General features: G+C 36.1%; 2 long non-coding RNA genes and 1 pseudogene across 2 annotated transcripts; 1 reads left to right on the top strand and 2 right to left on the bottom strand.

The window, feature by feature from the left end:
* Positions 1-783: 783 nt before the first annotated feature.
* LOC129772107 (U4 spliceosomal RNA) lies at positions 784-910 on the top strand (annotated as a pseudogene).
* Positions 911-11,083: 10,173 nt separating this feature from the next.
* LOC129769277 (uncharacterized) lies at positions 11,084-12,111 on the bottom strand. Its single transcript, XR_008741850.1, has 3 exons — positions 12,004-12,111; positions 11,515-11,952; positions 11,084-11,458 (listed from the first exon to the last, which is right to left on the bottom strand). It is a non-coding gene; the product is annotated as an uncharacterized LOC129769277 (long non-coding RNA).
* Positions 12,112-15,946: 3,835 nt separating this feature from the next.
* Positions 15,947-16,881, bottom strand: LOC129769276 (uncharacterized). The gene is made up of 3 exons (XR_008741849.1): positions 16,858-16,881; positions 16,369-16,798; positions 15,947-16,312 (listed from the first exon to the last, which is right to left on the bottom strand). It is a non-coding gene; the product is annotated as an uncharacterized LOC129769276 (long non-coding RNA).
* Between the last annotated feature and the right edge of the window lie 644 nt (positions 16,882-17,525).

The raw sequence follows: 17,525 nt of genomic DNA, 5'->3' as shown, positions 1-17,525 counted from the left end.
ATAACAGCGTCTGGATAAAGCACTCAAAATTTCTCGTATTCTCTCAAGGAAGTACGGCGAGTGCTTTTCCGGCCTCACTGAACGGATAGCTTCGACAGAGCTAAGACTAAAGGAAGAGAGTTGTTTTTGCTGAGAATGGAACGGAGAGCGAAAACATTTTTTTTTTTTTACTTTGATGCGTGCTTATTTGCAAAGTGTCTCTTATTTTGCCGTCTTATATTGCTAAGACATATATCTTATACTCAAACTCGCCTCTCGCTTGAGTGTTTTGTTTATTTGGCTTTAAACCTTACGCAATCATGGTTTATCACAGATGGGCTGAGCATAATTCCCTCGAAAGTAACAATTATTCCTTTCGCCAAAAAGAAACAACAACATCTGCAGTCTTTGCATCTTGGAAAATGCAGCGCTTCAGTGCAACATCTAGGCGTAAGTCTAGATGCTGAACTAAACCGGAATGCACACTCAGATTCAATCATCAGTGTGTGGGCATGTTCCAAAAAGGATGATCAGATCGGGGGGCTTTTAATCTAGAATAGTCATGTGGTTATACACTGCCAAGTGCTAAAGTAGTGATGAAACGGATAGTGGTTTGGCCGGATACCGCATACTGAATATCCGGCGGCCGGAATTTCGGCTTTTTATTAGCAAACACAAAATTGAGAGAAAAGGTATGTGACATGGTGCAAAAAATGTGTTAAGTGTAAGAAAGAAATAAACATGTTTTCAAATAAACATTTTGAACAAATATTCGATTTTTCGTTCAGAATAAGTATCCAATTTAGATTTGCGCAGTGGCGATATCCTAACCAATGAGGTTTCACCGAGGTGTGATTATTACTAATTGAAAAAAAAACCTATTTAATACTGTATCATATTTTCTTCAAGGAATTTAGAAAAAAAATAGTTTGATAATGGTTTTATATTTTTATAAAAATATTTTTGTAAGTGCATTGAGATAATTCGAATACTGGCCGAGTAATAGTAAGAAGTACATGCAATCAGCAATCAATTATTTTCATTGAGATTGAGAACAAACTTAGAACTGTCCTTAGGGATGTAGTCTGGAAGGGGGTACACTTACTTGACTACAAATCGAAATTTTTATGATCGGCAACAAATTCACTAATTTGAAGACTCAACAACTGTTAGGCTTGGTGGAGAAGTGCATTTGGGCTTTCATATTTTCGAGGTAATTTCACATTTTCCAGCATCAAAAAAGTATTTGAATAAGGACGAGACTGCACAAAGAACACCGAACTTACTTCGTATGAGAACATCTTTAACACGTTGATTGCTACGTCAGTCACCTGTGACTGATAATATAACATACGATAATAAAGGTAACTAATATAAGCATATAAGCTTATAAGCATTTCCTTTTGAACAAAAATATCTTCCACTACGGTAAGAAACGATGGTCCTAAAAAGTTTAAAAATTTCCACACAGTTGTTATAAAACCGTGCCACTCATCGTGTTAAACGCTGGAGAGTTCATTTTAACTACTGAGAAGAAGATCAAAATTATCTGATTGCAACCTTTTTAGACCAGAGGTTCAGGTCAGACCAATTAGGTGTTCTCGAAACGTGATCAGACAGACAAAAATAATTTGATGATATGAGTTGAAAATAATTCAATTTCAATAACATGTTGACATGTCAGTAATCACACCTTATTTTTAATCACTTGTGAATGATGTTTATATGATATTGTGTTATAAGTTTTCTTATGTTAATAAGAAATAATTACGGCTACCAGATATCCGTTTCATCTCTACTCTAAAACGCTTTAAAGATTGAAGAATCAAAACGTTATTCATTCACCGAATTTTACGCATCTAAGCAAATAAGTTTTGACCGTATGTCATGATATAATCCAAGAGTTCAACATACACTCGACAAAAAAAAAATTAGAGGAACAGAGTGCGAAGTCGGAAATTTCAAGTGATTTTTGACATACTGTAACTTCGTGAAAAATCCACGCATATCGATGGGATGCACATCATTTCAAAGCTACAACTTTCAGGTATTAGAATATTAGTACACCAAGGTTTTTTACGCGGTTTTTAAGTTTTTTTTGAGCGGATTTTCCAACTAACGCGTTTTTTTACGTGGATTTTACAATTAGCGCGTTCTTTTTCACGCGGAGTTAATTTGACGAAAAAAAATATTTAAATTTCTATTGCATCGATCTCAAAAAAGTGCCAAAAACAGGATTTTTATAGTGCTTTACAAAATCCACTGTGATTCTGCAAATATCGCAGTAAATTCTAAAGTTTGCAGGGAAATTTTTAGCCTGGTGAACGTTTCATATTGATACGTTTAGACGTTTTTTGTAGCCGATTTTTCAAAGTTTGGAGTAAATTAGAGGAGCATTTAATCGCAAATCGTACCAGGAGTATAAAATCATACGCGACTCCCAGAACGAATGGTTCATGACTTTCGTTTTCATGCGTTTGTAGGTACAAATATTGTAAGGAGTGATGATTCTCACACATATTCATACGCATTTCCACACATACACGCACTCTTCACCGAAAAACTCATAAAGACATAAAAAGAAGTTACGAATCGTTCATTCGGAGAGTCGCGCATGATTCTATACTTCTGGTACAATTTGCGATTATATGCTCCTTTAATTTACTCCAAACTTTAAAAAATCGGCTAAAAACGGCTGAACGTATCAATATAAAACGTTCACGGATGTTAGGGAATACACCAGGCTAAAAAGTTGCCTGCAAACAGTAAAACTTACTGCGATATTTGCAGCACTATAGAGGATTCTGTAAAGCACTATAAAAATCCTGTTTTTGGCACTTTTTTGAAATCAATTTTTGCAAAAAAATTAAATATTTTTTGTTCGTCAAATTAACAAATGCTTATGCAGAATTTTTTAGAGTTTTCAAAACTGCCTTACGATTTGCGGTGCGATGGTTGTTTATTGAATTATTCATCATCAAAAGGAAGGGGATTTTTTTCAGTAAAACTGAAATATCTCTGTGTGGAAAGACCCTACAGGAACGTTCTTGAAACCAAATCAAAACTGGTTGATAAGGTTAATCGGATTTGCTGTTGAGTTGGTTAGCAAAAAACTGTGTTAGTCCAGAATATTCTTGAAAAAAAACATAGAAAAATCGTTTTATCATTTCTTCCCGGTATTGTTGCCCACTACACCTACACACACCAAGATAAAAATATGTGCACCCAGATTCTGTTTCACGCGGGGGATACGTACCTCGAAGAAAAACAGCGTAAAAAAACCGCGTTAATTGGAAAATCCGCATAAAAAACGCGTTAATTCGAAAATCCGCGTAAAAAAACCACGTTAATTGGAAAATCCGCCTAAAAAAACCGCGTTAATTGGAAAATCCGCGTATGTACGTAAAATATTATAATACCCGAAAGTTGTAGCTTCAAAATGATGTGCATCCCATCGATATGCGTTGATTTTTCATGAAGTTACAGCATGTCTAAAATCACTTAAAATTTCCGACTCGCACTCTGTTCCTTTAGTTTTTTTGTCGAGTGTATTTGGAAGATTCTTCACATTCTATCAAATATATACCGGGAATGTGTATTTTCAAATCTTCTCGCTGAACATTTTTTTATTTTATTTATTATTTTATGTTGGTACTACCTTCAGTGATCTTATCGTCAATTATGAGCGCGATCTGTCATTTAGTTTGTTTACAGCGTCATTGAGAACAAGTTAACTTTTTTGTGGCTCGGGGGTTTTCGATATGGATAATTCTATTGGTCAAGAATATTGTGTGAAACTTTGTGTTCCAACCAAAATTTCTTGTGTCGAAACGTTGAAAATGTTGCAGAATACGTACAGTTACATACGTAAGCATCGGAAATCCTAAATACGCATTTTAGTAGCTCTAAAAATTAACGAAACAGTGCAAACAACAAGGCAACAACAATACAAAAGATAACTGAGTGTCCGTGCGAACAACAAAATTGCTATCTATTGAACTTTGGCTCCGATGACGCTAATACGTAAGTGCCATAAAATCATCCTAAATACACATTACATATACAGCACGACTAGTGCCAGAAGAGCTCAAATTTCTTCAAAATTTTCTTCGCCATCAAGTACCTGAAGACATGCTTGAACGATCAAATTCTAATCCCACGTTCATTCAACGCTGTTAGAAACGTTGATAGAAACAATCAAGTTCATCATGAAATAGGGGGTTTAAAATAAATAATAACACCTTTCAAACCACTATCTTTAAAGCTTTCCAAAATGTTAAATAGCATCCACTAATTAAGAAGTTTCACAACTATATCCTTTACAAAATTTTCTTTTCTTTCAAATGGAATCAATAGAATTGTCCTATGCAGCGTTTTTTAGTAGAGCCAGTTTAAGGCAAACCATTTTTTTTCATCAAATATAATCGTTTATCAACACCTGAGAGATTCCGAATTTTTTTTTTCTTCATTTGAGGAAGATGTTTTCTAACTTTTCAATTAAAAATTTAATTCTTATGTATAAAAAAACATAAAATTTTGTTATATTCGATTAAATTACATGAATCGTTTATATACAGTGAAACGAAATCGTAGACGGAATGGCTATATCAAACCGATATAGTGGTTCTCAGACTTTCGAGAAAAGTTGTAGTTTTGTTCTTTATCGCAAAACATTAGACCCGTATTTTTTTGTTTTTTCATTAGGGTGACCTTTTTTCTCTTTTCTCCAAAAATGACTTTTTTTAAATTTATAACTCTCGAACTACTACACCGATTTAGATGATCAACATACCAAATTGAAGGCAAGGCAAGAATTAATCTTGCAAAAAAAATGGATTTTGTTTTCATGATTATTGAGTGTATTTGTTTTTAGGGTTTTCATGGTCTCGGGACCAAGGGCGCTATACTTTTTCTGTATTTTGTCTTGAAAGCTGAGGTTTTTACATAACATCCAAAAATCAGAGAGGTGTTTTTTTCGTTTTGAAGTTATGATTTTTCAATGGTTCGATGGTCCAAAAATTCAATTTTTTCTCCTTTTTTCCATTCAAAATACGGGTCTAATATTTTGCGACAAGGAACAAAACTACGGCTCGTCATAAAACTCTGAGAACCACTTTATCGATTTGACATGAAACGGCTGTATAATAAGGTGCCAATGAATGCATGGGAAAAAATTGACTCTTAAATTTCAAAAAGTAATCCTATAAAAATGTTCACCACCTCGAAAAAACATCCTCTGCCAAATCAAAGTTTGTCAAAGTCTGAGTTTTTTTGAAAATCGAAAAATCACCCAAGGTCCCCCTTGGAAAATCGGAAGGAAATCGGGGTTTTCGAAAAAAAAAATGTTGATGCCAAATGTCTTAAAATTGCTCGAGTGTCATCTCGAATTTTTTTTTTTTTTTGTCAAAAATTGAAACTCTGGGACTTAGTTTTTTTCCGGAACACGAAACAAAACGTAGGGCCAATATAAATAGATATCTCGATTTTTCATTCGGAACTTGTTGGGAATTTTGATTTGCATGATAATATACCATATTCAAAATATTACCTCATTCGAACTTCATTGAACTTAGTGTTGCAGTCGTAAAAATTTGAGTTTTTTGAAAACCAGAAAATCATCGGAAATCGAAGTTTTCAAAATTTATTTTTATGCCAAATGTCTTAGAATTGCATGACACGTCGAGATTCACAGTTATCTCAAAACATTTTTTTTGTTGTCAAAAATCGACGGAAAAACGAACGTGTCGAAAAAAATATTTTTTTAAGTTTTTTTTTTCTCGAGATAACATTAAATCTCGACGAGTAATGCAATTTTAAGACATTTGGTATCAACAATTTTTTTCAAAAACCCCGATTTTCGGTGATCTTTCGTTTTTCAAAAAAAAAAAAACCTCAAATTTTAACGTCTGTGACACTAATAAATGAAGTTCGAATTAGCTAATATTTTTCATAGGGTATATTTGAGATAAATTTTGATTTCAAAATAGCAGACTACGAGCAAATTAATTGTTAGCTTAATGATATAAATTGGTCATTTCTACTTAAATATGAAAGGAACATAGACAAAGCTGTTGAAATTTTTGATGATAATCTGCATAAAATCATAAGCGAACATGTTCCAACAAGAAAGAAAAAACTTAATACAAATTCAAAAACACCAGTATGGTTCACCCGTGATATTAAAAATCTCAAAAACAAAAAACAAAAAGCTCATAAAAGATACAAGGCAAACCAAACTTTGGATAATTTAACAATATACAAAGATATTGGTAAAAACCTTGATACGAAAATATCACTACAATATGAAAGCTATATTACAAGGATAGAAAATAATATTAAATCCGATCCTAAGAAATTTTTCAATTTTGCCAGCGATAAGATGAAATCTAATAATTGCCCATCAAGTATGAAATTTGGAGAATACGTTGGATCAAATGATAGTGATATTAGTAATCAATTCGCCCGTTTTTTCCAAGTTAACTACACAACAAATAACGTGGTTCGAGATTATGATTATTTTTCGTTTTTACCCGAATGGCAAACTCGGTCTCAATTGATAATATTACCGCTAACGAACTTCTTGTCGCGCTGGAGGATCTAGATTCATCTAAAGGACCCGGGCCGGATGGTATCCCTCCAATGTTGTTGAAAAAGTTGGCATCGGCTTTCGTTCATCCTTTGTCCTTGCTTTTCAGTTTATCGCTAAAATTCGCAATATTTCCTTCTGTCTGGAAAAAAATCATTCCTACTACCCATATTCAAATCTTGTAACCGTTCTGACATAAATAACTAACGTGGCATCGCCATATTATCTTGTATTCCCAAATTATTTGAATCCATTGTCAATACTAAAATGTTTAATCAGTTAAAACATTATATTTCACCGAATCAACATGGTTTTTATAAAGGAAGATCCACTGCCACAAATCTGTTAGAATTTGTATCCTATTCCCTTGCGGTAATGGATAAGGGCAACGTTGTCGAGACTCTTTATACAGACTTCAGCAAGGCTTTCGACAGAGTTGATATTCCAATGCTTATTTTCAAGCTCCAACGTATGGGAGTAACTGGAACTCTATTGAAGTGGGTAGAATCTTACCTCACCAATAGAACACAGTTTGTTCGCTTTAGAGGAAAAATCTCTAGTCCAGTGTATGTCACATCCGGAGTTCCACAAGGTTCTCACTTAGGCCCTTTACTTTTTATCCTATTCGTAAATGATGTGTCACTAGTATTAACTAATACATGATACCTCTAATAATTGATTTTCGTAAATATAGCTATTAATTATTCATTAAGTATATTGTAATTGTAATGCAATGTATGTAATTGTTGTCTACTATAGTTTGACGAAATAAATAAAGAAATAAATATGATAGTGCAAATCAACATTTCGCAGCAAGTTCCGAATGAAAAATCGAGATAACTATTTTTATTGGCACTTAAAACCATACGTTTCGTTTCATGTTCCGGAAAAAACCCAGAGTGTCGACTTTTGACAAAAAAAAATTCGAGATGTCACTAGACCCCGATTTCCTTTACCCTACGATTACGATTTCCCTTAGGTGATTTTTCGATTTTCAAAAAAACCTCAAACTTTGACCGCTTTGCCCCACTGTCCCTTAAGTCCGATTGAGCTAATATTTGGCATAGGGTGTTTTTTCGAGGTTGTTGAAATTTTTTTATGGGGTAACTTTTTGAAATTAGGGATGACCATTTTCACTGTCACCCTACTGTATAATCTAGTTCGTCGTATAATCATAAAAACATTGAAAAAATATGAAAATATTACTGTCAGCCAACTCGTATTAAATCCATTGGTTGTAAGATTGTATCGATCATTCATCCGTTCAACCGTGAATAACTAGACTAATAAAGCTCCAAAACATGATCTTTTTTTTTGCTGCATTTCATTGATTAGCGATTATAAACACACATTTGTGATTATACTGCAGGGCCCGTGTATTTTGTACAGGCATCGTATAGGAAATTGTAGCACTCTCATATATTCTGTGACCACCGATAGTCAATTTAGTTATCTTACAATTGTTTTTCCTACAATGCATTTCAAATACTTTCTCGATACTCACAAAGATGAAAATTTAATGTTGAAAACACTCAATTAAAAATTTAAAACATTGTGCATCACACTAACAGTTCTGTTACCCAAAAAAAAGCGTATGGTAAATTAAGCAAAACGTTTTGCCCGTTATGATTTCCCAAAGGAACTCAATGATTGGTGGGTGGCTAACGGCATTGGCAGAAAAAGGGACCTTCCAAATAACCTCCATCGAGGGCTATTATAGCTGACTGTTTTCATTGCCACACCGAAGCTCAATATTTCAGGGAAACAATAAAAATGGGTACAAAATATGAAATTTTGATGCGTGGCACTGTTGTGGCCGATTGGAATAATTGAGTGTGACATTGGGGAGGCGCTGTTTTCGGGAGGTATATGGCTTCTTTTGGCATTTCATTTTTGTTCGAATTCGCAATTATTGCTGTTGATAACCACAACTTAAACGTTACCCCTGACGTGTTCGTTGTTGCGAAGCTAATTATTTAAGGTCACCACGGTGGGTGGATGGGGTGTAGGTTCTCAATTCTGGTTTCACGGTTACGAAACCGAAGCTGCTGTGGAAAGATTCGTGTTCTAGAATTGAAAGTGAAAATAATGAGAATTTCTGGAACGAGAGGAATATGGATGAACGATTCATCGTGACAGGAGAATAAGTTGAGTCAAAGTATTATTATTTCATGAAAAATGTTTATTTTGTAAAGATATAAGTTTGATATATGTAAAGATTATTCCAGTATGCAACAAAATGAACATTGTTTTTAGGCTATAAAAACATCGAAAAAATATATGAATTGACAATAGGAAATATTTGTATTTAATGAGTTTCACAATATTGCACTTTCCTATCTTTTCGTAACACAGACTCAACTAACTGCAATTTTATTGCCATCATTGATATTAGAAACGAAAAGAAATCTAGTCAAATGATGCAATAAGCTTCAATTGTTCACAGATCTACTAGTAACTGTAAATAAATCACACCCAAATCAGACAAACACACGCTATAAGTACTGATTCGAAGTAAAACTAGCAAGTCTAATATTGGCCTCCCGTTGAAATTAACAGGAACCGGAACGAACCATCCATTAGTGTACGAAGCGATTGTTAACACGACCGCAGCATTGCGGTGGTGTATGCAACGGGGTTAATTTGGTTTCGCACTGTCACTTACCGCAACATTATGGCCACAAGTGCAACAGAGCAATGGCTGATAATGGCCCGAGTCGGCCGGCCGTTGGAGTAAATTCAACCAGGCCGACAGCAGCTGGACTGGTGACGGCAAACTTATTGCATCCTAGTTCCAAGCTCCGGCATCCGAGTGGTTTGGCAATTGCCCAAAACCGCTGCTGCCGCAAGATATCCGCTAATTGAAAATAATAGAAGCTAGATAATATGGAAGGGGGACAGTTCGATCGTTTCCTTCGGACCTATCCGAAATCGAATGTCATTGTATCACGTAAAATTAAAAGATCATACACTGAGTTTTGATCATACACACAGTTTTCCTATCTGTTGTGATAGAAAACGACTTCATGGAATAAAAGTAAAACAAGAATACAATGCATTCGATTAAAATATTGCTTCTCAGATCCTTAACATTTTTTGGGTAATACGGACAGAGGGGGTAATGTGGACAGATGGTTGATTCGTATAGTTACATTTTGAATTTCTGATTTCTGTTAATGAGAACACCTTCTACATGTTATTCTATAATATTTAAGCCACCCTATGGCAATGAATATAGATCAAAAGTGGAAAAGGGAAACAAAAACCGAAAATCATACATGATTCCGTTTTTGGTTTAATATCAAAATTCGCTGATGGTTATATTTCGGTTTGTGAGTTATCAGAGAAGTGATATTAGGTATTTACGGAAAAAGTAAATTCATTTGTGAGTGGAAAATTTAAATTATTGAAATAATTGTACTGGTGGGGTAAAACGGACAGTTGCCAGTGGGAGTGAGATGGACTGTGAAAAGTCTGTTTAATCTGTTCCTAAGGAATGTCCTGCGTCAATAAATGGAAATCAAGTCGCCAAATGTGCACTGTTTAGAAGCCGACTGCAACCAAGAGCAAAATAGTTGAGGGTCGGTTCTTTTATAGTGCTGAAAAGCACGATATCACTTCTAGGTGGATTAATTCGATTTTTTCATCATTTAACGGACATTATTGATGAGTTCAGACCTTGGTTGAATAAAATTATTCCTCACACGATCGATATACCTCTACGCTCCATATATTACAAACCTGTTCATATTACCCCCACGATATGTCCATGTTACCCGCATCGAAAAAAATGTTGTACTTTTCGGTCTGTTTTAATTTCAGTGAAAACATCGAAAAGCACTTTTTTATAACATATTTGGCCAATTAGGTAGAGAAACAGTATATTAAATTGCAAGAAACTGCATCAATGTTTTGGGAAACATGAATTTCCAAAGATATTGTTGAAGTTCATCTTAACATGTCTGTTTTACCCTCACCTTCCCTATTGGTTTTGCTACCTCATTCGTTCCTTTTTTTCTTTGCATGAATAACATTCTCTGGAAATAGCATTTAGAGGCAACCCTAGACAGGAGTTAGTTACTCTTCATTTCTCAACGATGCTTCGTAAAAATAGGAGAGTGCAAACAAGAGATCGCTATAAAAATTAAATTCCAAACGGAGGGAAGAGAGATGACGTCATTCCCGTCGACGAAGAGCGAGGCATACATGTTTTGAAACGAGCAGCTATCATTGTAGTTACTCACATTCCGTTTTGCCTGCCAAGATCGGGTCGATGAAATGTCAACAATCGACCTCAAATGCTGCCACCTTGCAATCGAGTTATCGACCTTTCATATGCATTCATCGAACAACTTGACGCCACTTTTTCGCCAACATGTGCAAGGCGTCGACCTGCTTGCAGCGCTGCTTCCAGCACTGCTTGCTGCTTGTTTGTATTGGTTTGTTATTGAAAATGAAAAGGAAATACATTGATCGATTTTAATCATTTTATTGGAAAAAAAAATAAAAAAAAACCATGTATAATAAAAATAAGGTATATAATGGAATCGGTGCATCCGGGTTGTCTGGATTGACGATTCAAATCCGACTGAGTACATTGATGAATACCTCCTTGCCCTTGATGACACAGATATGTGGCTGAGGAGGATTCTTCAATGTGCGTGAAGCACGGGATCTCCGATGAGGAAAATTGCTCGAAATACTATCGATGGCCAGGTCCTGCTGCTGTTGCTGTTTATGCTGTTCCCCGGAATAGCACCCTGGACTTAAAGGATACTGCTGCGGGAAAGCTGATGCTGTTGGCTGGTGTGACAGAAGAGGAAATAAGCAATGTGGTGATGAGGGAAATCATCTTTCTCACTCGCCGATTGATTGAGTCGGATGTATTCATAGCTGAAACAAAATAAAATGATTAGTAAGTGAAAAGCAGAAATGAATTCCCTACTCACCAGTTGTATGATCCGGATAAAAATGCGAACATTAAAATATCATGCGATTACGTTCGCTAACCTCGCCTATTTTCATTCTACTATACTACGGAATCAGTGCATTCGGGTTCCTCCGGGGTGGTAATTCAGCTGAGCAAGTTGATAAATACCTCCTTGTCGTTGAGTTTTCGTGTCTGAAGAGGATTTTTTAATGTGCACGAAGCACGGAACCTCTAATGGGGAAAGTTCTTCGCAATACCATACCATGGTCAAATTCTGCTGCTGCTGCTGTTGATGCTGTCCCCCGGCATTGCCAACAGGGGTTGGAGGTTACTGCTGCAGGAAAACGGATGTTGTTGGCTGCTGTGATAGAAGTGGAAATCCGCACTGTGGTGATGGGAGAAATCATCTTTCTCACTTACCGATTGATGGAAGCAAACGAGTCGAATGTATTCATAGCTGATAAGACAAGATAAATAATTAAAAAGCCGAAATATATTTCATTCTCACCAGTTGTATGATCCATTTGTTTTTGTTTGAGATGACAGTTTAGCGGAGTGGAAAAAAGAACCACCAGTGATGCCATTTGGTTTGTTTAATTATTCAGTATTTTCGACTAACAAATATCCGCGTTGACGATATTGGGGAATAGGCATGACAGTATGGATTTGCAGAAGGAATGAATACACTTTTAAAATGAAAATTATGAATGAACATGATTTTTCCTTAATCAAATTAGTACTCTATGTAAGTGAAAATCATCATTGCCTGCAAGTGGTGAAAAAACGTCATAAAAAATATGTTTTGAGATAATTTTATATTATAATGACAAGTTTTTTTTGAGAATATCTGAACGTCTATAGAAAATAATTCAAATTAGGGTCATGACAACGTACTTTAAGTAGAAAAAATTATGCCAAGAAAAAAATTTCATACAAATTTTAGCAAATATAAACTGATTCGGGCCGACTAATATGATAGAGAATAGTTTGCCTCATACAAACTAATGCCGTATCTAGATGTCGATACCTAATCGTCGTCATCGTGAATGGGTAACAGCGTTACGGTCGTTGTTAGGTCGATGTTTTTTTCGTCGATTGGATTGTGGGTACCCATCTCCCGTTTTTTCTGCCAAGATTGGGACGATGAAGTGTCAACAATCGACCTCAAATGCTGCCAGCTTGCAATCGATTTATCGACCTTTTCTATGCATTCATCGAACAACTTGAAGCCACTTTCTTGCCAACATATGCAAGGCGTCAACCTGCTTGCAGCGCTGCTTCCAGCACTGCTCGCCCCCTGTTTGTGTTGGTTTGTTATTGAAAAGGAATGAACATCAGAAAGAATATACATTGGAATCATTTCAGTCATTTTGTTACAAAGAAAAGAATATATCAAAATACATGCACTGGAACCAAATTGTTGTTTTAACGTCGTTGCTTTACGTCAGCAGTATGTTAATAACTAGGGTTATCTATGATGCTCCACTTGCTATCCCGGAAGGCCGAATCGAAAGGTTTACAGCTGGCCTCAAAGCGTATATGTTCCACCATAGGAGCGTTCAAATTCTGTAGTGCGTTTTGCTGAATATTATCTGGAATAGAAATACACAATTAATAAATTGAAAGCAAACATAGTTTTCGTACTCACCAGTTGCATGATCCAGTTGTTTTGCAGAGCTGACATATAAGCGGGGAAGAAAAAACCATTACTAGTGATGCCATTTCGTTTTATTAATTATTCCGTATTTTCGATTAATGAACTACACACTCTCTGAAAAAAATGATACATATGACGATTTTTTTATAAATATTACCAATTTTTGCAATACGAATTATTATAAAATTAGGTGATAACATGGATAAACAAATGTCAAGCCGGTTAGTATAACCCAGTATAAGCCATCAGTTCAATGTTAGTTTAACATAAGTTACATTTCGAGAACTTCGGGATGTCTTTTTGAAAACATTTGCGATTAGCTTGAAGAGCCAATTGATCATAAAATAAATTTATTTCTTTTTCAAATACAGAAGCCTCGGTAAAGAATCATGTTCCCTAGCTAAGTTGAAATTAGGAAGCCCCGTCCTATTACTTAATTCGTCTTTGTAGCATAGCTGGCCGTTTCTTATTTTTATTTTATTTTATTATTTAATCATGTATTTTGGAGTGCTATGGTTAGAACTTACTTACTGCTGAGTACGTTGTTCTTAAACTCCAATTCGATGTATAGATATATAGATGTATAGATGTTTTCCATCTTGATACTCAAAGCTAGTTTCTATATCAATATACAATGCTCCTTTGGAGTGTCCGTCTTTGTCAGCGCAACAACCGACGTGTAAGGATCGCCCTTCATCAGAGTAGCCGCTCGTCTAATGCGATCTTTACACTGTATAATTGTACCACCACGCTGATGATCTGGCACCTTATATGAATCAACCGATTCTGAGTGGTAACCAGCTGTAACTGACAACGTATAAACCCGGCTTCAGTCGAAGTGTCCGGCAGCAGTAGGTGCATTTACGAATATTTCACAAGCATGATTTTAATCATATCAAATTGGTTATATCTCGAAAGCGGTTAATACTAGGATAAAACATTATACATTGTTTTTTTATGTTAAATCGCAAGTAGTGCTATTCTTCATGTCACTTTTCTTGAATGGTTACGATTTCACAAAGTATTGAAATTTCATAAATTTAAAAAACACTCATATCTCCATTTTGGTGAGTCCAACACGGCACCACTATACATCAAACTTTGTTAAATTAGACGAGTTTTGCAATAAAAATATACAAAAACAATCGAAATTAGGGTGTTTTAAGATATACAAGTTTTTAATATCAAATTCAATTTCTGAGTAATATTTTTCAACAGTTTGTTTAAAGTGTTATTTTTCCTAAATAGTTCATTGATTTTCCAACAACTTCATCAAACATCATATTTTATTTAGATCATATTTTTATTTTTTTATTCAGACATTTTAAAAGAAAGATCATTGATTTTGAATGCGCCCTTTTTAATAATAAGCCGTAATTTCATTTGATTAAATGGTAATGAAAAATGTGATTTCAGGTAGTTTTCATCATGAGCACCAAGATTCAAAAAATCGAAGAGGGTCGGGTCAGCGGTCGGCTGATTCAGCGTGAAATTGCTCTATAGTAAAATGTACCAATCATTGGTAGGGATGTATATTACATCTGACATCCATTCTATGTTTGCATTACCAAAAATTTGATAGCTTCTTTTAGCAAGCAGTTTTCTAGGTGTAGGCAAGAAAAGCCAACTCAGTTTCAAATATATTCAAGCGGTTATAAGCACCACGTCGGTCGGGCGACGAAATGTGCTATAAAAGTGTTGGAATCTAGCTCCTCTTTGCCCCCCGCTGGAACCATTTCCTATAGTTGCAGCTATAAATGAACTCGATACTTTCACTGACCGAAATGGCATCACTGCATTGATTGTTTTTTCTCTTTCTCTCTGAACTGTCATTCAAAACAAAACAGAGAATGGATAGAGAATTAGATTTCGTAGGTATGAAAAGTTTTTTCCATTAAGTTACAATGTATTGTTTCATTACAACCTCCATGTATTTTGCTCTTTTTTCAGCTTGTTCAAATGGTTTTAGCAGAGTGGACTGCCTACATTATGCTGCTACATATTCACATAGCAACGCAAAACAGTTGGTCGTCACATACATACCTCCTCCGATTTGGAGTCGATGGAGCTGATGGATGAACTGGCGAGGATGGCGTTATTGTCGCGATCGGAGATGATTCGCTCGACGCTGATACAACATGAAGACCAAATCTGATGTCTAGATGGACTGCGAACAAATCGGTCATTGATTATTTTCAGGGATCATTCGTTGCGCTCAAACTGTTAGCTGCTAATAGCAAATGTAATGTATGATGTATTTGTATATATTTATAATGAAATAAATAATATCCATCAACGGTTTGTTTTTTCTTCACTTCTTATATCTATTTCTTTGAAAAGTCGAATACGAAGGATGGGTCGACAAAATCATTGCAAGATGACACGATATCGGCACCGTTGTCGACACCGTTTGTTGGGACCGATTTGGCACAAAAGTGTAGAGTGGGAAGACGGAGATGTCACAGCACTTTGATCCACGTTAGGTCGATGTCTGTTTCATCGATTGTATTCTGGGAACCCACATTCCGTTTTGCCTGCCAAGATCGGGTCGATGAAATGTCAACAATCGACCTCAAATGCTGCCACCTTGCAATCGAGTTATCGACCTTTCATATGCATTCATCGAACAACTTGACGCCACTTTTTCGCCAACATGTGCAAGGCGTCGACCTGCTTGCAGCGCTGCTTCCAGCACTGCTTGCTGCATGTTTGTATTGGTTTGTTATTGAAAATGAAAACGAAATACATTGATCGATTTTAATCATTTTATTGAAAAATAATAATAAAGATCCATGTATAATAAAAATAAGGTATATAATGGAATCGGTGCATCCGGGTTGTCTGGATTGACGATTCAAATCCGACTGAGTACATTGATGAATACCTCCTTGCCCTTGATGACACAGATATGTGGCTGAGGAGGATTCTTCAATGTGCGTGAAGCACGAGATCTCCGATGGGGAAAATTGCTCGAAATACTATCGATGGCCAGGTCCTGCTGCTGTTGCTGTTCCCCGGAATAGCACCCTGGACTTAAAGTATACTGCTGCGGGAAATCTGATGCTGTTGGCTGGTGTGACAGAAGTGGAAATATGCAATGTGGTGATGAGGGAAATCATCTTTCTCATTCGCCGATTGATTGAGTCGGATGTATTCATAGCTGAAACAAAATAAAATGATTAGTACGGGAAAAGCAGAAATGAATTCCCTACTCACCAGTTGTATGATCCGGATAAAAATGCGAACATTAAAATATCATGCGATTACGTTCGCTAACCTCGCCTATTTTCATTCTACTATACTACGGCATTCGGGTTCCTCCGGGGTGGTAATTCAGCTGAGCAAGTTGATAAATATCTCCTTGTCGTTGAGTTTTCGTATCTGAAGAGGATTTTTGAATGTGCGCGAAGCACGGAACCTCTAATGGGGAAAGTTCTTCGCGATACCATACCATGGTCAAATTCTGCTGTTGCTGCTGTTGATGCTGTCCCCCGGCATTGCCAACAGGGGTTGGAGGTTACTGCTGCAGGAAAACGGATGTTGTTGGCTGCTGTGATAGAAGTGGAAATCCGCACTGTGGTGATGGGAGAAATCATCTTTCTCACTTACCGATTGATGGAAGCAAACGAGTCGAATGTATTCATAGCTGATAAGACAAGATAAAATAATTAATAATTAAAAAGCCGAAATATATTTCATACTCACCAGTTGTATGATCCATTTGTTTTGACGTAGGACTACGTCTTTCATTTCTATGCCGGGGTGTAAAATCAAAGTTTCGAAAACGAAAGCGTTACGCCGAAGACCGAGATTTTGAGTGTTAATAGCTCCTAAACAACTGAACGAAAAGGTATGATTAACACTTCATTCGAAAGATAAAATGTCTACGCGTTCTATACTTGTTACTTTCTGATCCAAAAACTTGTTTCAATAGTCTTAAATTTGCTTTCAAAATAGGCTATTGAAATCACCAATCGGTATATAAGCGAGCGCCGCTCGGAAATCCACTCAGTTCTAATTGAACAGCGATTGGAGCATGTTGTCGCTGTTGTGGTGAAACTCTTCATTTATCATGAAAGCGCGGATGAACGGTGTCACCAAGAGCCTGTTTGTGCACCTTAGGCCAGAAGGGAATCCATCAGGAGGAGAGTGATGCTACAAACGGTTCCCCGGGAAGATCTCGAAGCAGCCGCTACACACACACACACATACACGCACGGAATTCTTTCCGTTTGGATCGAGAAAGATCCGGAAAATAATCTACCAGTACCAGTTAATACATTCATGTGAAAGAGTTTATTTGAATGTTTTCTATCCATGTAACACTGTGACCAAATATGTTTCAATCAAGTGCTATTAACAGATGGTTATCG

The sequence above is a fragment of the Toxorhynchites rutilus genome, chromosome 2, assembly GCF_029784135.1.
Source record: "Toxorhynchites rutilus septentrionalis strain SRP chromosome 2, ASM2978413v1, whole genome shotgun sequence".
NCBI classification, from domain to species: Eukaryota; Metazoa; Arthropoda; class Insecta; order Diptera; family Culicidae; genus Toxorhynchites; species Toxorhynchites rutilus.
Note: the sequence above shows the minus strand (reverse complement) of the source record. Positions and strands in the feature narration are given on the sequence as shown.